We start from the raw sequence: 24,456 nt of genomic DNA, 5'->3' as shown, positions 1-24,456 counted from the left end.
TGATGTTCTCTCTCTCTTTTCCTTTGCTGGGGTAGAAGGGGTTTAGTTACTTTCTAGATTCTAGTGAAATCAGATTACACACCAGTCACGTTTCAGACACTTCTAATTTTTTACTTTGAGGGCATTTCTTGGGCCCTGATATCCTACTTTCTTCTAGTTACAAGCCTGCTGACATTTTGTCTGGATGGGGAGGGGCTGTTTAAATATTTAATCCCACATTCCCACCTGCATCTCTTTCTCCCTCTTTAATTACTAGACTTCGTTTTTTAGCATAGTTTTTAGTTTACAGAAAAGTTGAGCAGGGACTTCCGTGGTGCTCCAGCAGCTAAGACGCCACACTTCCAGTGTAGGGGGCTAGGGTCCGATCCCTGGTCAGGGAACTAGACACCATATGGCCGATGAAGCCAAATAAATAAATGTTTTCAAAAGTGCCTCATCTTTAAAAATCAAAAACGAAACAAAACAAACAAAAGTTGAGTAGAAAGTTCAGAGAGTTATTCCTTCTCTGCCATGCAGTTTCCCTTACTAAGTTTTTTGCACTAGTGTGGTATATTGGCTGTATTTGTAACAACTGATGAGTCAAAATTAATACCTTAGTATTATTATTAACTAAAGCCTATAGCTGACATTAAGGCTCACTCTTCATGTTGTATATTCCATGACTTTTGATAATTCCATAGTGGCAGGTATCTAAGAATACATGATCAAACAGGAGAGTTTCATTGCCCTAAAATCTCCCGTGCTCCACCTACTCCTTCCCTCCCTCTCCCCAAATCCCTGGCAACCTGATCTTTTCCCATCTCCATAGTTTTGCCTCTTTTATAGAGGGTCATATAGTTAGAACAAGATGGTATATAGTGTTTTCTTTTTAAAAATTTTATTGGGTTATAATGTGTTTGCAATGTTTGTTGTGTTAGTTTCTGCTGCACAGCAAAGCGACCAGCCATATGTATACATAGAATCCCTCTTTTTGAATTTCCTTCCCATTTAGGTCACCACAGAGCATTGAATCGAGTTTCCTGGGCTGTGTAGTCTGTTCTCATTGCTTCTCTATTTTATGCAGAGTGTCAACACTGTATATATGTCAACCCCCATCTCCCAATTCATCCCATCCCCCCTTCCTCCCTTGGTGTCCATACGTTTGTCGTGTGTTTGTATTTTTGCTTCAGTGTCTCTTTTTTGTTCCTCTTTCCCCCAAATCTTCATGTCCTCTCCATCATCTTAAAACACAGACACAGACACACACACACACACACACACACACACACACACACAGAGACACACAGACACACACACACACACATACACGATTCCTCTAAAACAGGACAGAAAACCTGAGAAAATGAGAAAAGTCCATAACTAGCCTGGCTCACAAATTTGTAAGCGTGAAAGGGTATCTGGGGGGCATTTTCTGTCTCTGCCGGCCTTCCTATCAGGACGTAGCACTGAATTTTCACCCCACTCAGGAGAGTCGGCCTCTCCTCCCTGCTCAGTCCGCTCACATCCCGTTCCTCTAGAAGCAAGGGCCTCTTCGCCTGTGCTGTGTCTGAGTGGTAATTACCTTGTGTCTGTTCTGCTGCCTTCAAATTATTTTTCCCACCTTCAGAGCAATTGCCTCCCACTACTTATCTCAACTGTGATCTTCAACAGGGCGCAGGGGACCTGTCTCTTGACTCTCATATTTTCACTTCTGATGTTAAAAAGTCCCCTTGAACTTACATTTACAGACACCTGCAAAGCCCGCGTGCCTTCACGTCAGTGGACACGTCCTGGGGGCAGGGTGTTTGCAATTACAGCACGAGCTGGCTGTGTGATCAGAGAGCTGCCAGGCGGTCGAGACCCACCCCGGGGAGCATCTCTGATGAGTGACGGGATCATTATTATGAATGTTATGCGGGATTTCAGGTAAAGTCCTGTAGCAGGAACGCTTTTTTCCTCTTTATTCTGTCTGCTGTAAAGACAGACATACATATATTAATACATACATATATGCATAGACCCCGACACAGCCTGGCTGAAGAACAGGGAAGTGAAGTTAGACCAAGGATTTCTCGCACATTCTGGAACACTCCTTCTGCAGGGTCTCCGTCTTCTCAAAGTCTCCCCTTTTTTGCTGTCGGGTAGTCCTCTTCCCGGGAGCAAGAGTGCGGCTTAGTCTTATACAGGCCTTCCTCGGTGGCTCGGTGATAAAGAATCTGCCTGCCAATGCAAGAGAACCTGGGTTTAATCCCTGGGTCAGGAAGATCCCCTGGAGAAGGAAATGGCAACCCACTCCAGTATTCTTGCCTGAGAAGTTCCACAGACCGAGAAGCCTGGCAGGCTACAGTTCATGGGGTCGCAAAGAATCAGACATGACCGAGTGACTTAACAACAGTAGTAACAACAAAGTCCTATATTGGAGGGCTAATCTTTTTTGGCTGGCTTTTTGGTTCTAACCTCTAATAATTTATGTATTTCGTTGAGCGTAGCATTTCTCTCTATGGAGATATTTTCTTCCACTTTTGTGTCTTGTGGGGAAGATGAAAAAAAATACCGAGTTGATCCTAAATCCTTGCATCAGTATAGGGCTTCTTTGGAGAAGCCACTTTTCTCCTGCTTGTCACTGTTCTGCTGCCTTCAAATTATTTTTCCCACCTTCAGAGCAATTGCCGATGTCTATGTTTTGTGCTGCTGCTGTTGACGATCATCCGTTCAGGCCTATTCTGTAAATCTATGGCCCTGTGGGTGGGCCTCAAGTCCCCTGAAGGAAGAAGGCACACCCAGTGTTAATCATCTGGGGACCAGGCCATGCTAAGCTGGAACATTCCATCTTAGCAGGCATGGAAGGGACCTCCCAGTCTCTCCACTTTAGTTTCAGCCTTTGAGGAGGTTTGATGTCTTTAGGGTGGTCCGGAGTGTCATGGGTTCAGCATCACTTCCTTGCTGGTGAGGTTTGATGAAAACTAAGAAAAGGCTGGTCTGCTCTGGGCCTAAAGTCAGCTGTGGGAGACCCCTTCTATCTTCTAAGTGAATATTTCTGGTTATTTCTTGCTTGTTCATTCCCTTCAGTTGGCCTAAGGCCTTTAGAAAAGACTCCTTGGAGCCTTAGAAACTTGTCTCCAAAACACTGCTGAATTCAGGGGAGGACCTCGCCTTGCCATTTCAGGGGAGCTGCAAAGAGACCAGAATGGCCCCCAAGATCAACAGGAGCAACAAAGGATGTTCTAGAGTCTGTGTTTTCAAACCAAGACTCATGTTTTAAAATAGTCACCACAGCCCATCATTATCCTCTGAATCTTAGAGCATCCTTACAAAGTGACACTACACTTGCTTCCATGTTGCAGATGATGAAACGGAATATTTGAGACTGTATTCCTGCTACCCGTCCGCCTTTGACATCCTCTGTTTTCTGTTCTCCTTGGCGGACCTGTGCTGCATAGTAAGAGAAGAAGATGAATATTTTTGTTGAACAGTTTCGCAGCATGCAAAGCGCCGTTACAAAATTGGTCTAGCGGGAGAGTGGAAGTCTGTGTGGAGAGCAAGACAGAATTGTTTCTTCCTGTTCCTTTCTTTCTCTTTCCCTCTTCCTTTCTTCCTTTCTCTCTTTCTTTTTTCTTAATTTTCAGAACAGGATGCTGCAGCTCCCAGGAGCTGTGCGAAATAGATGGAGACTAAACCACATGCCGATAGATGGAGGATGTGGGACTCAGAAATATTTCAAGTCTAGGACTGTTTCCTCTGGCGCTTTATTTTGACCAAATTCAGAAGATGACCAGGTATGGAAATGCCCAGGATGGGGAACACAATGGCAGTGAGCGCAGAGTTAAATATGGAAGGATTCCCAAGCCCCAGGGGGCGACAATCCTTCTAAATAAGGACTTTCTGTACGTTTGCCTGGCACGTCTCCAGGCCTTTCTGGAAGTGACCATGAGGACTCCTGTGGATGTTCAAGTATCTCAGTGTATCAATTAACGGGCTCTGACGAAGGGCCAACACACTGTGGAGAATGGAAACAATTCTGCAGATGCCTTGGCCCTCTACATGATTTTACCAGCTCACAGAAAACCAAGTGAAGATTCTGATGCTTTTTTCTGCTTCAAGGATCCCAGCATTTGTTCTCTTTCTCTGTTTCAGCCACCATCACAGACCCTGATGCTCTGACAACTCCTGAACACTGGGGGTGAGGATATTCATATCTGAGGACCTCGACTCCATGGTGGGAAGGAATTACCTGCGAAGCATGGTCTTGGAAAGAAATTCTCTCAGAGGTTGTGTGAGGACAAGCCAAGGAAACATAAGCCATAGCTCTTTGGAATCGTAACAATATTCCAAGACAAATGTTCCTCGGAGGCTGGGGTTTTTCCCTATGTCTGTCACACCCTCTGGGTGTGACATGGGGGAATGCTCTTCCCCTCCCTAAGCCACAGATCCTCATCTATAAAGAAGGGAACTTGGAATGCGAAGAACCCCAATATCATGCCTTGAATGGAGACATGTCAGGAATGCAGAAGCTCAGGCTGGTTGGGAAAGGATGGACCCAGGTCGGGGCAGGGCTTGTACTGAGTGATGAGCAAGGGGTGTGGTGACCAGGACGTGAGCCAGTCCGGAAAGAAGGTCTAAAAATGTCTGATCTGGGGGCCTGAAACGACAGGAGGGAGTCTCCCTGGAGTGGCAGTCAAGCCAGGTCAGGCTCTCGGCAGGCTGCCTGGCTTGGGGAATGGCATCGATGTGTGGGGAGAGGCCGGACAGGTGTCAGGGCCCAAGCCAAGAGGACTGGAGGTCAGGATGGTGCATCCGTACTAAACTAATCGACTGAGTACAAGGCAGGCCCAAGTCAAAATCCATTCACCCAGGCAACACAGCATCACTGGGTGACCACAGAGAGACCCAGTTTTAAGACAAAGAGTTGGACATGACTCTTAAAAGACGAGTTTAAGACAACAAGAGTAATGCTAGGCTCACTTGCTTTCTCAGGGCAAATAGAAGTCTGTCTTGGCTGGAGAGCTGGAGAAGCTGGACAGACTCCTTTAGAGCGGAAATATGGCATTTTCATTTTAATCTAAATACAAATATTAATAGCCAGCACACATGGGGTGCTTTCTCTGTGCTACACTATTCTAAGTGCCTCCCATGTGTGCACCATGGGCAGGTTGATTTTAAAGTTCGTTCTTATTAATCACTGTGGTAGAAAAAATATGTATTTTTGCCAATATCAAATTATGCTGATATCTATCCGTTCAGCTATGACCTATGTCACCACTGAAGAATCTAGGCAAATGTATAGAGAGTGGGGAGGGGCAAATGGAAACTTAAACAGACTGAAGACTCTCAGGAAATGGGGGCCCTTTCAATGACAGCATCTGTGTGAATTTCATTGTCAGGCCTTCCTTTTCAGCAGGATCAAGGAATGAGTCATACTGAAATGTTTCCCCAGTCACTCCTGTGTCTTTCCACCACAAAGTCCATATCTCTAAGCTGGAGGTGACTGCAGGCAACATCCTCCAGCTTCTTCAAATGTCTCTTAGTTTCCTCTAGGTTTGGGTGTAAGCTGACTGTGGGAGAAAGCCACATGAGACATTAGAAGTGCTACTAGAAATAGTTTTTAAATGCTTTAATCACATTTGTGGGTTAGTTGCTAAGTCGTGTCCAATTCTTTGTGACCCGATGGACTATAGCCTGCCAGGCTCCTCTGTCCATGGAATTCTCCAGGCAAGGATACTGGAGTGGGTTGCCATTCCCTTCTCCAGGGGATCTTACTAAAGCAGGGATCAAACCCGAGTCTCCTGCACTGCAGGCAGATTCTTTACCATCTGAGCCATCAGGGAGTAAAAAGAGTGAAGCACATTTTCTTATAATGTTTGTCCTTTCTGACCACATTCCTTGGGAATACCAGGCACATTCAGCTTTCTAATCCTTATGATGTATATCAAAATTAAAAAAAAAATTCATTTTGTATTGGCATATAGCTATTTTAAAATGTTCTGTTAGTTTCATGTGTACAACAAAGTGATTCAGTTGTGGGTGTGTATATATGTATTCTTTTCCCATGTAGATTATTACAGAATGTTGGGTAGAGTTCCCTGTGCTATATAGTAAGTTCTTGTTGATTATCTATTATATATTAATACAGTAATGTGTATATGTTAATCCCAAACTCAATGCATTCCTCCCTAACCCTAATGATATTGACCCCGTAATCTCTCTGATGTTGCTCTTCCGTCTCTCTAGTCCCACTGAAAATGTCCTAGTTCTAGCCTTCAATATCTCTTTTTAAAAAATATTTACTGACTTGGCTGCGCCAGGTCTTAGTTGTGGCACACAGGCACAAAGGATCTGGTTGTTGTTGTTGTTGTTGTCGTTTTTTCCAGCTGTGGCATGTGAACTCTTAGTTGCAGCATGTGGGATCTAGCTCCCTGACCAGGGATCAAACCTGGGCCTCCTGCACTGGGAGTGTGGAGCCTTAGCTTCTGGACCCCAGGTGTCTGACTCACGTCTCTGCTTCCCTGATTTACTCTCTTCAGTCTGTCCATCACTCCCTCAGAAGCATCATCTTCTTGCTCAGAATAGCCATAGGCTCCTGTAACCTGCAAATCAATACCCAGAATCCACATCCCACATCTAAATCCCCTAAGAACTCCCCTAAATCCCCTCTCCGATCTCAGCTTTCATTTGAGTTCCATGCTCTTTGAGATCAGCAGATATGATCATGTTCTCAATGTCCCTAACTCAGTATCTTCCATCTGTCAAAAATATCCTTTTCCCGTCTCCATTTGTGAGTAATTAATATCAGAAAGTCCATCCTCCTTTTTAGTGATCAAATCAAAGGCAAACCACTCTCAGAAGGGTTCTTGTAACTCCAACCTCACCTCATAACTAGTAAGGATCACACCCAACTCTAAGTCCCCAGTGCCAACCTTCTTACTTCTATTTTACTTCTTCTGAGAATTACAGGTTTCCTTGCTGAGAGTAGAGGGTACCTGTGAGCCTTTTGTAAGCTGGAACAACATTAAGTGAAGAAGCAATTATCTTAGGACACATCTTGTTAACCGAGGCATAAAATCGAGATAAAACAGAGATGCTATGGCAGCTTGACGCTGAGATGCTGACTGTCATTCTTGAGGAAGGTGCCTTGGTGGTGCTTCTCTCTCTGCTTGGGGTGCATGCTGTCTCTAAAAGACTTACTGCCAAACCAACACTGAATTCTATTTTTCCTTTATGCCTTTTTTTTTTTTTTTTTATTTTGTAAAAGTGAAAATTCTCTTGGGATTTCCTTCGGTTAGTGAAAACAGGTTCTAATGTAGGTCTTTCATAAAGTGAACTTTTGAAAAGCAGGAGAGACCTGTATCTGTGTTTGTGCCTACATTAACCGCTGGCTGGGAACTCCATGAATGAATCAATCACAGTATTCAAAACTGAAACTGCCCCGGCACCCAGGAAGTTCATGGCAGCATGATAGATTGCAACAAAGAAGCCAGTTCTTCATCTCTATTCCTATCTGCACTCCTTGTCTTATGATTTCAAAGTGCCCACCCAAGAGGCATTGCCTGTTTCCAGGTGCTTTCTTGCAGCTTGCCATAATCTTACATGCCTGGGCCAGCCTGCTGGAGGGTACCAGATACATGGAACAGAGCAGAGCCACTCCACTTGCTACAGTTAAGATCATTGTAGTTAAGTTAGATGTGTGAGTGAACCCAGTCAAAAATCAGTAGAGTCTCTAGATTACTTCCCAACTTACCCAGAAGCATAAGCAAAAAATTCTTTTATTGAATGCCACCAAGGTATTGTGGATGTTGGCATTATTCTAGCCAGATATAACTGGTGCAGGTGAACCAAAATGCATCCAGCCATCTGCAGGTGTCAGTAGATAGCAATTCTCCTCCCTTAAAGTCTTAGATACAATGATGAAAAAAAAAATACATACATATATGTACATATATATATGGCATTTACCCACACATATATATACATACACAATTGTGCCATATTTTATGTGTAGTTAGATTAAAATACTATATATACACACATACTATAAATATAAAAGACACATATGTATGATGTTGCTATACATATATGACGTTTGTGTATTTATATAGATTTGTGCCTAAAGGCACACATAAGATGTTGAGGTGAACTTCTGGAGAATAGGACAGGGGCATGAGGTAAGGGAGAGAATTTAGTTTGTGTTTTATTCTTTCATGTATTTCTCGACCTTATAATGAATATATCATAATTTAATAACTTACAATCTAATTAAAATAAGTAAAACAATTCATGCTAATGGTAGAAAATTTGTCTGTAAGGAAGAATAAAGCAGATGTTTTTAAAACCTCGCATGCATATTCTTTAAGGATTCTCTCATGAGATGACACACAGACTATGTTTTTGTCAATTCTTTTAACATTTCATCTTTACTCTTTGAAATTTTAATCAGTTTAAATCAAATTAGGTCAATTATACGAGGTAAGTGATGGTGGGGGGTATTTTGTCTTTCTTTAAACCCCAGAATATTTAACCCATCACCCGTGCCATGTTTATTTAATAATCCTACCCCACACTTTGAATTATTTAATACTTGTATTTTTTATTCTGCATTTGAATTACTGTAGCTTTTTAGTATGTTTTGACATCTGGTAGGGCAGATTTCGCCTTTTCCATTTTATTTTGTTTTTACATTTTGAGTCACTTTCATGCGTTTCTTTTGTCTAGCTGAATCAGAAACAGGCTGTCAAGTTTTCAGCAGAGATACACATGGACTTTTGAAATTTTTGTCTTTCACTAAGATTTGAGAGTTTCCTTTCTTCCTCCTCCTCTTCTTCCTCCTTCACCTTCTTTTTCTTCTTCATTCTTCAGTGTTGTTTAGTTGCTAAGTTATGTCCAACTCTTCTGTGACCCCAAGGACTGAGGTCCGCCAGGCTCTTTTGTCCATGGGATATTCCAGGCAAGAATATTGGAATGGGCTGCCATTCCCTTAATTTTTTACTTTCTTTTAAAAATCTGTACTTCTCTCTCACACCCCCCCTTCTCATCCTTCTTCATCATCCTCATTTCTTCATCTTAATCTCCATCTCTTTATTGATTACATGATATTTACATGATAAATATTCAAGCATACAGAAAATAAAAGTATCAATCAAAACACGACAAGTTGTATTTTGTGTATGCAATAGGTATTTTAAGATGGAGATCTAAAATGTTACAGAAACAGGCATATTCGTCTACCCAAATTTCCCTCCACCCTCTGCTATAACCACAATTATGCAACTGGAGTATAGTCTGTCTATGCATGTATTAACCTTTATTTTCACAATACGCATTTACTCATAATCATATATAGCATTGTTTTGTATATTTAAAACTTTTGTGCAAAATGCTCCATGCTAAGCATATTCTTTTGCATCTTAATTGTGTTTAGGGGAGGGATGACAATAGTATGTAACTTTTCTTCATAATGTACTCTGAGCTATTCAGAATATTTTCATGGTCTTGATGCTAAATTTAGGCTTCCCAGAAGCTCAGTGGTAAAGAGTCCACCTGCTGATGCAAGAGACGCAGGGGATGCCTGCTTGATCCGTGGGTCGGGAAGGTCCCCTGGAGTAGAAATGGCAACTCATTCCAGTATTTTTGCCTGGAAAATTCTATGGACAGAGGAGCCTGGAAGGCTATAGCCCATGGGGCCAAAAAGAGTCGGACATGACTGAACACAGCACGGCATGGCAATGCTAAATTTACTTGACTCAAATTTTGTTGATGGCTAGTGCAACCAAATACCAGATGAGATCAGTCTTCTCCTGTTGAATTCTGATTTCATCATGTCAACCTGGTATTCAGACTATGAGGGAACCTGTTCTGTCTGGAGAATGCGCATGCTCCAGCTTCTCCTTTCCTATTAGGGAATTCCTGTCGGGAGTCTTTTCTGTGATCTTCATCTCAAAGACTAGTCCCTAACCACTGCTTGGTCCCTATACATCCCCTGACCATTGAGCAGAGGACATTTTGCCCACTTGAGCAGAATTGTGGTCACAGTCTTACCCTGAACTTGGTACCAGTATAGTACAACTCTTAAGCCCCTACATTATGCACCAAATAGATTTCCCCAGATGTGTCTCCATAAACATCCTCAGCCTCATCTTAAACCTAAATTGAACCTGTTGTATTCCAGACTGGCTGTTGTCTCAGCAGATAGTAGGTTGACTAAAAGTTTTGTTTGGGTTTTCCCATGCAATGGAACTGGAAAACTCAAATGAAAATTTTGACCAATCCTATATTTTTGTGGTACAGTGATTTATCTTGTTTTCATGCATTTCTTTGAACTTCTACCACCCCTAGCATCCAGATTCTTTTTCTCCAGCTTCTAACATCCTGGTTCCGTCAGATACAGAAACTATACTGAGATGGCACAAGCAATTTTTCCCACATCATTACCATGAACTACTGGTAGTGATTTCAAGAAAAAGCGGTGTTAAGAATAATTTAGAGGTTAATAACTAGATTTGTTCAGATTGGGTAATGTCTATCAGGGGCAAGGGGATCCTTATGGTCTTGCTATTACTTGTCTTCTGCCACCCAAGATGAGAACTAATGATTGTAAAACTTTTGACTATAAGCAAATACACATCCAATAAGGGAGTAAGAAAACAGCAAGCTACAAAAACAAAGTAAAAATATAGTTGATTTCTATGTGTAAAGTAATCACACTATAGTGGGTATACAGGGGGGGAAAGGTGGAGGACAGTCCCTAAAGTCATTTCATTTGGCATTTCATGTCTTCCAAAGATGGTTGCCACGGTATCTCCCATATCTCAGGCTCATCTGACACACTGGAATTCTACCCCATCAAGAGGTGGTGTCTGTGTTGAATCCTCTTGAGTCTGCCTGGGTCTCTGACTGCTTTAATACATGGTGTGCAGTAGAAGTGATGCAATGCGGCTTTTGAGGCTAGGTTATAAGAATGCCACACCATTCATTTTGCTCTTTGAGGGATTCTCACTCTTGGAACTCAGCCACCATATTGGTAGGAAGCTCAAGCATCTATGGAGAGGTTCTCACAGGGAGGAACCAAAGCCCGCTGACCCACAGACTGGGTTGAGTTTCTGGGCCAACACTCATCATCAACTTGCCAGTGATGTGAGACATCTTGAAAGCAGCTCCATCAACACCAAGTCAGTTGCCAAAGAACACCATTTTCCTAGCATCTTTCTTCCGAGACTGCTGTAGAGCTAGTTTGGAAGCTGTAGTTTGGTCTTAAAGATTGAGGATAAGAAAGCATTATTCAAGTTCTGGTTGATGCAGCTGCTGAAGTAGTCTCTTGTGGCGATTTTTTCCTCCAGGAATCCTTGACTATTTGCTCACGTACACCCTAAGCCTTCTTACGTCAGCATCCTAAGGATACTTCTTGTGTGGTTCCTTATTGTTCTCTAGCCTCTTCAAAGTGTTCCTTTTGCTGTCAGCAAAGTTTTCATGCTTTTTGCCAATGTTCCTTCAAAGGTACAAATTCAATATCACTAAGCGTTCAATAAAGCAATCAAATAAAGTATTGCTAAGATGTGTGACAGAATTCACATTAAAGCAAGACCTTGTCCGTTAAGAGAAACAGATATAAGTGAATGCCTTGAAAATTCATGAGTAGAAATATAAACTTCTGCTTTTATGTTAAGTGTGGTCTTTTATCTTTCTTGATGGAAAAAATATCGAATTCATACATGGCAAGTCAACTTTTAAAATTGCTTGTAAAATCCAGGCAAAATCAACTATAACTAGTGTCAAGACTGAGGAAGGTGAAAGTCCCTGTGTTTGACCTAGGGCAGACTAAGTTTGCATTTATGTGTGTATTCCTCAACACCACAAGTTCAGGGGCATCTTAATAAAGCATGATGATAGTGGAATGAGTTCCCATTCAAAGCAGTGGACTCCTGTTTTACTAGAAGCCAAAATGTTCTCCACCAGAAATTTTTTATAGTTCAGAGGGACAAATTCATTTTTAGGCCCTTTCAAACACTGTGATATTCTATATTAGAATTTAATCCTGGGCCCAAGTGCCAGTTCTTCACTGTGCCACACAAGTCATCTTCCTGGGGACCAGGTCTTCCAAGAACATAGCGATCCTCATGCCTCAAGTGTGAAGCATAGGTATCTTGTTAACAAGGAGTAAGATCTGAATTTTCATAGGCAAAGTACTCAGATGTGCAAAAATGTAACTTTATTAATTTTATTATTAGTGAAGCTAGCTGAGGTCTTTAGCCCAATGTCTACTCAGACCTTAATTGCTATCCCAAAGTAATTTGCCACTTTCATTTTAAAGTTTAGTTCATCTTGTGCAAAATACTTAAATTCACAATGTTATTTTTGACCTCCTTCTTTCCTTTACACAGAAATTATTTTAAAATTCTGGTGAGTTTATTTTTATTGTTGTCATTGTATCTTTTTTAAAAAAATAAAAATTATTGACTGGTGTATACTTATTGGCATCTTACTGACAAACACAAAATCCTCCCATGGTTAGTGAACAGTTGTCAATTACTATGCAAAAGGTCTCTGGGGGTTTTGACTGAGATGGTGTTGAATCTATAGATTGATCTTCAGAGAATTATTATACCAATATTGACTCTTCTAATCCACAGACATGGTATGTCTCTTGTTTTATTTACGGCTTCTGTCATATCTCTGAGCACTGCACAGTGGTTTTAGGTTTAGAGCTTTTGTGCATACTTTGGGAGACTTTCCCTAAAGATTTAAAGTTGCATATACTTTAGGAAGTGCTATGATTTCTGGCTATATGTATCAGTTTTTCATTATGGAATGCCAAATTTAATCTTTGATAATATTGCTTATCCTGTAATCTACATTGTATAATATGGATATAGATATTTTAAGTTATTCCTTAGAATTTACATGGCGCATAATTTTTCATTCCCTTACCTGTGACTTTATGTTTAAAGTGGGCTTCATCCTATTGCCATATATTTGGGTATTGTTTTTTTACCTCCTCCCACAATGTCTTCTCTTGGAGTGTCAAGATGAGTAAACTTCAATATAATTACTGATATGGTAGGTTTAGATACGTAATGTTCTTTTTTCTATCTGTCCAATATGCTCTTTTTTTTCTTTCTATTTTTTGCCTCCTGTCTTAGTGTTTTCTGTGTTAATTATTAGTATCCTATTATTTCCACTATTAGCTTATTAGCTATTTCTTGCTTGTATTATTACTAACTGCTCTAGGGAATACAATACACTTCTTTAGTGTGTCTCATTCTACCTTTAAATAGCATCATATGTAATTTATTGAATAATGTAAGAATTGTACAACCACACACTTCCATTTATCCTCTCCCAGTTTTTCTCTCATTCAGTTATTTACTCATCTGTTGTAAGTAGTATTATTTTTACTCTAAAAATCTCTTTTAAAGAAACAAAAAATGAGAAAAAAGGTGTTTTATGTTTGCTCAAATGCATACCATTTCTAATGCTTTTCATTCCTACTGTATAGGTTCAAGTTTTCGTCTAGTACCATTTTCTTTTTATCTGAAAAATTTTCAATATTTCTTGTATAGAAGTTCTGCTGGTGATAAATTGCTTCAGCTATTTATTTATCTGAGACATTATTTCATCTTTATTTTTAAAATATGATTTTGTTAGTACAGAATACTAGATTGGCAGTTTTGTTTTGCACTTTTCCAAGTGGAAGGGAAGTTGAAGGGTTTAAGGGCAATTTATAAGTGCCATGAGTATATTTGTGTTTCCAGAATATTCCATGGATAGTATCATAAAGAACTGTTTGACTTCAAGCAGGTGTAAAAGCAACAGAAATTGGAGATTGCTAAAATAATCCAGAGAAAATTTGATGGAGTCTTAAATAAGTCAAAGCATGTGGGAATGGTGCTAAGAATACTGATTTGGGAGATTATCAGAAGGTGGAGGTCATATATAAAAAGTGGTGGAGAAGATGTACCCTTGCACCTTGGTTGTGGTACATGAGTGAGGAGAGGTCCCACTTACTGAGATGAGGATTTACAGAAGAAAGGAGAGATTTGTGATGTCAGTGGCAATCATCTCCTTAGTGGCTTAGGTTCTAGATTCGGGTGACTGCCTCAGATTCCATGCCTGGAATTCACATCCTCGACTGGGATGAATTTATTTGGGGGCCAGATCCACTTCCAGCTCTTGCCCTGGTTCTCTGACAGGGAGATAAGACCCTTATTTTTCTCCAAGCAACCAAGCATGAACTTTCATTTTGGAAATTGCATACACAATTTTGAGGGTGTCCCCCTTGCAGGCTAAAGAAGGCTGAGTGCCAAAGAATTGATGCTTTCCAACTGCAGTGCTGGAGAAGACTCTTGAGAGTCCCTTGGACAGCAAGGAGATCAAGCTAGTCAGTCCTAAATGAAATCAACCCTGAATATTCATTGGAAGGACTGATGCTGAAGCTAAAGCTCCAGTACTTTGACCACCTGATGCCAAAGAGCCAACTCATTAGAAAAAATCCTGATGCTGCAAACGATTGAGGGCAGGAGGAGAAGGGGATGGCGGAGGATGGGATGGTTAGATCGCATCACCAATTCAATGGGTATGAGTTTGAGCAAACTTCAGGAGGTAGTAAAGGAGAGGGAATTCTAAGTACCGCAGTCCATGGGGTCACAAAAAGTTGGACATGATTGAACAACTGAACAACAACAACCCTTCCAGGACTCTGGCTCTGATATGTCTCCTTCTAACCTAGACTGGGTAGTTAGGATTAACATCCTTAGGGTAAACCCAGTTCGGGTCAGCACCTCTGAACGTGGTGCTTGTCCAGGGCTACTAGTCAGAGGTATCTCCAATCATGCCAGCCTCCCCAGGCTCTCATTTTGTCTGCTTCGACTCTCTCACTGGTTCCAACTCGCATATCTGAGTTCACCCCAAGTTATGACATTATTTATACTTTTCCTTTCAACTTAGAGTATGAAACGAGGATAAATCATTCAACCTCTGTCGCTCATTTAACCCCTGTGTAAACTGTCTGAGGGTTAGAGTGATAATTACCTTTTTCAGGGACAGAGTTAAGGGGGGGCGTCAATTAAGTCTTGCCCTGTGCTTTGAGATCTTTCAATGAAAGGCTCGGGGTTATTACTGTTAACAAGATACCAAAGGGCTATTTGCCAGCAATGACTCCCTTCGAGCCAGCATGTCTGTCATTAGTAATTTGGGGGCTTGGCACAGAGTCATGGGAATGTTTTAATGGCTTCTGTTCAACCCCAGAAATAGATCTCAAAGTTGCAAAAAGAAATGCTTGTTTTCTCTGTTCTCCTCTATTTCTGTACACGTGGTGACTCTCAGGGGAGATCTCAGGTTCTCTGGCAGAGCGTAACAAAGTGGGCAACAGGGTCTTAAGCTGCCCCAATAATCTCTGACAACTGACAGTGTTGGGATCAGTCCCTGAGATGGGTTATACCACCAGATAGCAACTGTGGCCTAAAGCTGAATTTCTGGAGCCACCTGGAGACTTTGCTAATGCCGTGAGGTTTGGGAATGATATGTAGGAAACTCTTTCTTTAAGAAATATTTGGAAAATGTTTGCTAATTTGAACAAGTTATTTTATTCCTTAGCCAGCTCCCAAATGCTTTTTCAGAGCTGCCTTTATGAGTCAAGAAAGAAAAAAAAAAGCATTTTCTGTCTGGGAGGCCTGGGCTTGTTTCTAGAAAAGAGGGCAAAGAATATGTGTGTCCAACTAGGCTTGTGTTTAGCCCTTCATTGGGTAAGTCCGTGATCTAGCTTCATTTCCAATTAATTCATTAAATAGTTCTTTTGAAAAAACTCCCTCTTCTTCCTCTGCCCCAGTTTTCCCCTTCAGTTTTGCTCCATTCTTTGCTTCATATTTAAACAGTTCTTTTTTTCTGCTTGCCAAGGTGTGATACACTGGAAAAAGCAGTAGCTCTGTTGATGAGAAATAACTTTCACTCTTACTGATGGTGAGCTAGGGCAAGTTGCTTAATCTCTATGAATTTCATTTCATTTTCTGAAAGACAGGTGGTAACACAGGGGCCCAGCAGATGTCTGGGATGATTGAGCCAATGTAAACATTGTTATATGAGGTGTTGTAGACGCAAAGGGTCTCACAAACTTGTCAGATTGCTGAATATAATCAAAAGGGTATGGTGGGGACTGTGGCAAACTGGAGCATCCATGCCCCAGACTCAGGGAGCAGTCATTATTCTGCTATAGCAAATGTTTACCAGACTTCCTTCTTTCCATTCTTTCTTCCTCTCTCTCTCTTCCTTTTTCTTCCTTCCTTTTTCCTTTTCCTTTTCTTTTCTTTTTTTTTTTTTTTAACAAGTAGGAAACTCAGAAATTTATACCAAATTTCCTTATTTCTAAGTGTTAAATTCATTTCTTTTTGAAAAACAGCCTTGAACAGTAAAAAGATTGTTGCAGTCTGGGTTTGGCTAACAAACCACCAGTTTAACATTTATGGTTTATTTTACTCTTCATTTATAAATTTCTGCCTTATCCTCTTCTTCACCCTTCTCTAATACTTTGATTTTTCCCTCCCATTTTCCCTCTGACACCAACAATGTTTTCTTTACATGCTCTTAAAGTGACACCGGGTTCTTTGCTTGGGGCGTATTCATATAAACCATGATTTCTACATTCTTCCATCAGGCCAACTCAAATTCCCATGGTTTTTCATGGCCAACAGTGCAACGACAACAGCAGAGACAACAGAGTTTTGAAAGAGTTAAGCCTACTTCTCTATTCCCAAGAGGAAAGTAAAGAACTACCCTTCTGACTTTTACTCAAAAAAAAAAAAAAAAAAGAAAAATCTTGGCTGTCGATATGATCACCAGGAATGCTAACTCATCAGCCACTTGGGGCCATAACTGTGGCTGCATTCACCAATCCTTGGCCACATAAACGATGCCAATCCTGAGCCTGGTAAGGAATTGGCCTGAAGAAGTCATGACAGTGTGGCTCCATTGCCTTTCTGGAAAAATATGCTAAAGACCACTGGTTGTTTAATAATAAAATGTACCCTACAAGGTATGTTCTTCACCAAAAATGAGGCGATTCTTCCTAGTTGCAATGTCTTGCCTTTTTTAAACTCTTTTCTTGGGAGAAATGTGACTACCCCATTTAGGACAAGAAATGATGTAATTATGATTTGCATGCATGCCTCAATTTTCTACTATCTGACCAGGGGCAGACATCACTAATTATTAAGGGCACGTCTTCAACTGAGTCTAGATGTAATCCATGGTCTTTAATGTATGTCACGCGCATCACCAGTCATATGGGGTTGAAATGTGAGTAAAAGTACAGTAGGCCCAAAGTGAAAATAACCCAGATATATATTAACTGGTGAATAGATGGTAATATTTGGCCATTTACTTAATGGAATACTGTTTGCTAATAAAAATGAATGGAACGTGAATATTTACCATGGGGATGAACCTCTAACTGTCATGTTAAGTGAAGGAAGCCTGACGCATAAGACCACATATTGTATTGTGTTGTCCAAAAAGTTCATTCAGGTTTTTCCATACGATCCTACAGAAAAATCTGAATGAATGTTTTGGCCATCCAATATGGGTTCACATATATGAAATGTCCAGAAAAGGCAAATATACAGACAGAAAGTAGTAATTATCTGGTGCTGGAGTAAGAAGGAAGAGTGACTGTAAGCGGGTTCAAAGTTTCTATTTTGGGGTGATAGTATGTTCTAAAATTAGATGGCAATAATTGTACAGCTTTGTAAATGTACAAAAGGTGATTGAACCATACACTTAAAACAAGTGACTTCAACGTTACGTAACTTTTATTTCAACAAAGCTGTTAAAATGCACATATGATTGGCTTGCAGACATTAGCTCTTCAAAGTCAGGGAGCCACGGAGGACACAGCACTCCAGAATCACCCACTGACGTGCCATCTGATGTTAAAAAGAGGACTTTCTTCCTCTGCGTGGTTTCTTCATGAGTACTTTCAGGCGTTGGATCTGATGCTCTCTTGGGAACTTTTAAGCTCTGATAGTCCCTAAGAAGAAATTTTGGCTAAAATCAAGTGTAGTATGGGGGCTTCCCTGGAGGCTTAGTGAAAAAGAATCCACCCGCCAGTGCAGAAGACACAAGAGAGGTAGTTCCTACCCCTGGATCAGGAATATTCCCCAGAGTAGGAAATGGCAACCTGCTCCAGTATTCTTGCCTGAAAAATTCCATGGACAGAGGAGCCTGGTGGGCTACATACAGTTCCTGGGGTCAAAAAGAGTCAGACACAACTGAGTAACTGAGCCTGCTTCCCACACATAGTCCCTAAAAAGAAGGAAAAGTGGGACTTTGCTGGTGGTCCAGTGGTGAAGAATCCATCTTCCAATGCAGGGGATAAGAGTTGGATCCCTGATTGGGGAACTAAAATTCCACACACCTTGGGCAACTAAGTTTGAGTGCTGCAGCTATTGACGCTGTGAACTCTGGCGCTCATATGCCACAACTAGAGAGAAGCCTGTGCGCCACAACGAAGACCTGATGCAGTCAAATTAGTAAATTTTTTAAAAAGGAGAAGCGAGAATGGTGACTGCTATGGTTTGGCACAGTCACCTACTAGGCTGTGAAGTGTGGGGGGACTTGCTCTCTGCCAATGCTGTACACCGAATGTTGAGCAGTGCTTGACTATTGGTATAAGGAGATCAGGATTATAAACACCTAAGTGACCCCAAGGGCTTCGCAGGTGGCACTAGTGGTAAAGAACCTGCCTGCCAATGCGGGAAACATGAGGGATGTGGATTCAATCCCTGGGTGGGGAAGATCCCCTGGAAGAGAGCATGGCAACCCACTCCAGTACTCCTGCCTGGGAAATCCCACAGGCAGAGGAGACTGGCAGGCTACAGTCCATAGGCTCACAAAGAGTTGGACATGACTAAAGCAACTTAGCGAGCACACATGCAAAGGACTCCAAAAACAATATGAAAGTTATTAGAGTCTGCCTGGAAAATGCCATGGATGGAGGAGCCTGGTGGGCTGCAGTCCATGGGGTCGCTAAGAGTCGGACACGACTGAGCGGCTCCACTTTCACTTTTCACTTTCATGCATTGGAGAAGGAAATGGCAACCCACTCCAGTGTTCTTGCCTGGAGAATCCCAGGGATGGGGGAGCCTGGCAGGCTGCTGTCTATGGGGTCGCACAGAATCAACACGACTGAAGCGACTTAGCAGCAGCAGCAGTTTCATATGCAATGTGACGGATGACAATGTTTTTTGGTGTGTTGTTTTCTCATAGGGTATAAAACATTGGATATAAAATATCACCCACGATCACCTCTTCTGGTTGGGTAAGTAGTTACAGTGAGAAGAGGTGAGTGTGTGTGTGTGTGATGTTGAGTGTGTGTTGTGTTGGGTGGGGATGGGCTTTGGAGAAAGACAAGCCAAAATTTCCTTTCTGGTCTTGCCATTAAATCCTGTGGAACATGTGTTTAACCTTCCTGAGTCATCTCTAAATGGGGGAAATCTAAACTACCTCATAAGATGCTTTGAAAATTTTAAGAAATCTTCTCCATTAAATATCTAGAGTACTTCCAGAAACATATTAGGTACCTCCTCAATGTTTGTTTCCTATGTTCCTGTTTCTGTAACCACCATACCAAAGTCAGGGACTGAGTGGAGATGGTTTGGTCTACACAGCAGAGACAAGAAGTGCTGCGATTGTCTGTTATTTAGATACACAAATGCAGTCAATGGAGGCCCCGCTAGCTGTAGGAGAACTCAGCTCTTCTGAGAGACTGTTAGCTCAGCCCTCTGGCCTGAGACTCAGAAGATCACTCCTGCATTGTTAAGTAATTACCCTTTTTGCTTGTCTCTTTGACCTGCAGCTTCTTAAATTGAAGTTGTAATTTTTGGTAAGGATTTCTGGAACAATGAATATTCTTTTACATCAAGGCCAGGCCAAAACCTCAGAGAATTCTAAGACAAATGGCCCAGAAGCCCACCCAAACCTTTGACTTCACATTTGGCCAAAGCATCCAAGTTTCTGTTTCTGCTTTGGGGCAAACCAGTGGCTGTGCTTTCAGCCCATGCATCCTTTTAAGACCAAGCCAGAAAACTCTGGAAGGCTGGGTGCTGTTGGATGTTTCAGGGCCACACACACTGAGGGACAAAACCAACTGAAGCAGAACTTTTTGCATGTCTCATTCTGATCACAGCGATACAGGGCTGTGATAAATGTTCTTTAGGAGCAAGGGCGGAAAGGGATTGAACATTTGTGGGGCCTACTTTATTCATGGTGCTTAAAATGTTTGAGAGTATGAATGTGTTAGTCGCTCATTCATGTCCGACTCCTTGCAACTCCATGGACTGCAGCCTGCCAGGCTCCTCTGTTCATGGCATTCTCCAGGCAAGAACATTGGAATGGGTAGGCATTCCCTTTTCCAGGAGATCTTCCTGATTCAGGAATTGAACGTATGTCTGCTGTGTTGCAGACAGGCTTTTTACTGTCTGAGCCACTAGGGAAGCCCGCAGTCTTCTGTTCACTTATCTAAGATGTAAGAATAAGTTTGATTGCACTTTTACATGAGTAAAGTGTCCCAGGTTCTTTGTTGAAACAAATTAAGCAATGCTAAATACATGGGGTAAAAAGTGAAAATACCCCCGCACCAACAACAGTATTGCCTTCTCTGCTTGTCCTTCCTTGTTGAAATTTTGCTATTTATTTACCATTTGTGAAGTATAGTTGATTTCGAATGTTGTGTTAATTTCTGCTGCATAGGAAAGTGATTCAGTTATATGTATATACAAATATATATGTATATGAATATATATATGTATATACATATATGTGTGTAAAGTGAAGAGTACTAACTACTGGACCACCAGGGAATTCCCTATATATATATATATATATATTTAATGTTCTTTTCCATTAAGGTTTATCTCAGGAGATGGAATATAGTTCCTGGGCTATACAGTAGGACTTTGTTGTTTATCCACTCTATACATACTAGTTTGCATCTGCTGATAACAAACTCCCAATTCATCCCTCCCCCTTGGCAACCACAAGTCTGTTCTTTATGTCTGCAAGTCTGTGCATGTTTCATTTATAAGTTCATTTGTGTTATATCTGTGTTGAAATTTTCATCTCAAATGGATTTCAAGAATGTGACTGTAAGGGCACACTGCTGTACAATCTTCCTATTGATATACTCTGCTGACCTTTTTGTAGGATTACATTCGGAGTTGCCCCCTTCTCTTTAATGATTGTTTACCAGCCTATTTCATACAAGTCCCCAGATTTGCTTAGTCATGCCCCATCCGTGGTCATACGCCTTGTTTCCTATTGGCTGTACATGTAACCCTTGACATGCTTATTTGTGCATCTTTGCGTATTCATCCTTCAACAGAAATTTTTTGAGCAAATTTTGTATCAGGGGGAAGACTAGATGCTATGAATGCAGCAGGGACAAGACATTATTGCTTCCTGCCTTCACAGAGTTTGCAGTCTAGCTGACTGTTACATTTCAGATGCACACTCCACCATGCCCCCACTCTTGCTGTGCTCACTAACACAATAACTACCCCTGGTTCATAGATACAAAGCCTACAGCTTAAAGAAGTATATGAACATTCCCAAAGCCGTGTAGTCCTTCTGTGGCATGGTTGGGAAGTATCTCCATATATGCCAAACTCCCATCCTGTCTGTCACCTGGCCAATGACTAATATTTGGTCAGTTTCAAACACTCAATGAAGATAGCTCAAATTTACACAGCTGGCATTGGATCTAAAGCTCTTGAGGTCCAGGTTGAGAGTAACAGAAGCAAAGAGGTTAGTTTCCGTAGTTTGTAGAACCATGACCCAACAGTCTACAAGGAGGAGCAGGGAGATTCCTGCTCCCACTATTCATTGAGGGTCTGCCCTGGAGTTTGGCATATTGGGTTTGCATGAGGGCTGCCATTATCGATTTTTTTATATTCAGATTTTTTTTTAGTGTGGACCACTATTAAAGGCTTTATGGAATTTGTTGCAATACTACTTCAGCTTTAATTTTGGTTTTTTTGGCTGCAAGACATGTGGGATCTTAGCCCCTCAACCAGGGATTGAACCCAGACCCTCTTGTGCTGGAAGGTGAAGTCTTAATGACTGGACTGCCAGAGAAGTCCCTACCATTTTCATTTGAATGGACTTGGGCAAGTCATTTCTCTATCAGATTCAGGCTTCCTTGTCTATAAAGTGGAAATTATCAAGATCAACTTTCCTGAGTGGTTGTAAGGTTTTGATGAGTCCCGCATGTAAAATGTTTGGCATAAAATATCAACTATTATTATTGCTCTTATATTATTATGTCTTCTGGTGCTAAATCTGACTGCCCTCCAGCTTGTTCTGCCAATTCTGGGCCCAGCACCTGCTTCCCCACCACCTTGGCTGTCCTCAGGAGCCCTTGAGTATTTCTCAGCAGGGCCTTAGTTTCCATCTTAAGAGAATGTGAACATGATCTGGCCTCAAGATAGTCCAGGCGTGCAAGGAGCTTCCTAATTAGAAATGGAAGGGAAGGCACAGCAAATGGTTTTTTGAGGAGCCATTTATACTCACCGTTTGGGGACCGGGTGTGATTTCTTCTTAGGATAACTCCGTAGAGATCTGTGGCCAGTTGTCGTGTAGTTTCCAGAGTCTTTTCTGTCCTTTGAAGACCTAGCTTGGAACTTGGCCCTTTGGCCGGGCTCTCACTGCCAGGCTAGACAAGCTGCAGATATTATTTGTCAAGCTGGGGCTGGGTTACCCGGGTGGGACACTCACCACTGGGCCAGCCCAGTGCTTTCCCAAGCTGGGCTCTCTGCCATGGCTGGAGATATGCCAGCAGGGAGGAGTCAGGACCTGTGCAGGGCCGGGATGGGAGCCCGAGGTGGCCCGCAGCTACACCGGCGGGATGACTGACATCAGCTCCTCCCAGGCAGCAGGTTCAGACAGGAGCAAAGAGAGGCCGCCTGCGCTGGGTCAGAGGGGGCACGGGGCAGCCAGGAGAAGGCCCCCCGCCACCTGTCTGGGCTCCTCGGGGCCTGCCAGTTTTGGCATGGCTGTTGGGGAAACCTGTTGGGTAAGCTCCCATGTGTTTCCCCATAAGGCTGGGCCTTGCAGTCCAGGCTGCAAAGCGGGGATGAGGGGCGGGAGCTCTTTATCGACGCTGACATTTACTTGAGAAGCTGCCAAAGGGTGGTTTATGTTTCTTAAACAGAGATATGTTATGATAGGGAGGCTGCTTCTGTGGAAGTGACGGCGAGCCGTGCCCAAGGCTGTGCCTCCCCTGACGTGTGTCCCTTCCCTGACGTGTGTCCCTCCACCAGGCGGGGCGATGGAGGGAGCAGAGGGCCGGGTTTGGTGGGGAGCGCGGGTAGCCACCCCCAACACAGAGCATGTGACCTTGGGGAAAGTCAGGTCACCTCCCTGGACTCCACTGTCTGCATCAGCTGGGTGAGAATGATGCCCTCTCACCCCCCAGGGCCCTTTAGCGAGTGTCCCTTCACTCCATCCTCCCCTTGCCAGTCCAGGTATCTCACAAATATGATCTCACTTAATCCCTTAAAGACTGCATGACGTAGGTACTATTATTAGCCTTGTTTCACCAATGAGGCACCAGAAAGACCAAATCGTTTGGCCAAGGTCTCTCTCCAAGCAAAACAGGCAGAGCTGAGATCTGACCCCATGCTGACTGGCTCCAATGTCTCCAAGCTTAACCAAGATGCTCTGCTTCCCAGATCTTGCCTAGCACCCCTCTGTTCAAATACATCAGCCACTCACTTTGGAAAAGCTCAGTTGTGGATATGATGATCTGATGAATACAGGTCTCTTTTATTGGACTCTGAGCTATGTGCCTTGTGTTTTGTTTTGTTTTTTAAATTAATTTTTATTGGAGTATAGTTGCTTTACAATGTTGTTTTTTGTTTCTTCTGTAGAGCAAAGGGAATCAGTTTTATGTTTACGTTTATCCCCTCTTTCTTTTGGATTTCCTTCCCATTCAGGTCACCATGGAGCACTGAGTAGAGTTCCCTGTGAGATACAGTAGGGTCTCATTAGTTACCAATTTTATGGTTGTTGTTCAGCTGCTCGATTGTGTTCAGCTCTTTGGGACCCCATGGACTGTAGCCCGTCAGGCTTCCCTGTCCTTCACCATCTCCCAGAGTTTGCTCAGAACTCATGTCCATTGAGTCAATGATGCCATCCAATCATCTCATCCTCTGTCGTCCCCTTTCTCCTCCTGCCCTCAGTCTTTCCCAGCATCAGGGTCTTTTCCAGTGAGTCAGCTCTTTGCATCAGGTGGCCAAAGTATTGGAGTTTCTGCCTAGGCATCTTTCCTATCTATTTTACACACAGTATCAATAGTGTATATATGTCAATTTCAATCTCCAATTCATCCCAACCCTACTCCTCCTTTGGTATCCATGCATTTGTTCTCTACATCTGTGTCTTTATTTCTGCTTTGCAAAGAAGATCATCTATGTCATTTTTCTGGGCTTCCCCAGAATGGGTAAA

The 24,456-nt window shown here is 42.2% G+C and overlaps 1 long non-coding RNA gene across 1 annotated transcript; it reads right to left on the bottom strand.

Annotated features, from left to right (window-relative positions):
- Nucleotides 1-1,925: 1,925 nt before the first annotated feature.
- Nucleotides 1,926-22,660, bottom strand: LOC105606881 (uncharacterized). The gene is made up of 2 exons (XR_006055707.2): nt 22,522-22,660; nt 1,926-2,199 (listed from the first exon to the last, which is right to left on the bottom strand). It is a non-coding gene; the product is annotated as an uncharacterized LOC105606881 (long non-coding RNA).
- Nucleotides 22,661-24,456: the final 1,796 nt, after the last annotated feature.

The sequence above is a fragment of the Ovis aries genome, chromosome 13, assembly GCF_016772045.2.
Source record: "Ovis aries strain OAR_USU_Benz2616 breed Rambouillet chromosome 13, ARS-UI_Ramb_v3.0, whole genome shotgun sequence".
Taxonomy (NCBI): Eukaryota; Metazoa; Chordata; class Mammalia; order Artiodactyla; family Bovidae; genus Ovis; species Ovis aries.
Note: the sequence above shows the minus strand (reverse complement) of the source record. Positions and strands in the feature narration are given on the sequence as shown.